This window comes from Aplysia californica, unplaced genomic scaffold (genome assembly GCF_000002075.1).
Source record: "Aplysia californica isolate F4 #8 unplaced genomic scaffold, AplCal3.0 scaffold00030, whole genome shotgun sequence".
Lineage (NCBI taxonomy): Eukaryota > Metazoa > Mollusca > Gastropoda > Aplysiida > Aplysiidae > Aplysia > Aplysia californica.
In genome coordinates, this window is record NW_004797300.1 from 890,138 (window position 1) to 890,572 (window position 435).

Here is a 435-nt window from a genome sequence, read left to right on the forward strand (position 1 = left end):
CCTTTCTGAGAAATCTGACTCTTTGTTGCGCGAGTGCTTTGTGCACTGATGAAGACTTTAGATCCTTTGCAGAAGGTACCGGGTTTGATCTCCACGGGAATGCCACGAGATTTTTGTCTGGTTAGAAGTTTTAAAGTTTTAAAAAGTCAGCGATACAGACTGATTCTTATCACATAATATATGGGTTTTAAACGGTTGTCGTTTTCATTTTTATTTCCAATGACATAATATGGGCTTTAAACGGTTAGCGTCCTCATTTATAATATTTCTAACCACATAATCTGGACTTTAAACGGTTATTTTTTCCTTTATATGCCTAATTACATAATATGGGCTTTACTTGGATTTACTTGGATTTACTTGGATCCAGAGCTAGAATCATAGCAGGCGGCACATGTCCATAGCTGCTCATCTCTCCTTTCCAGCGTCCACATC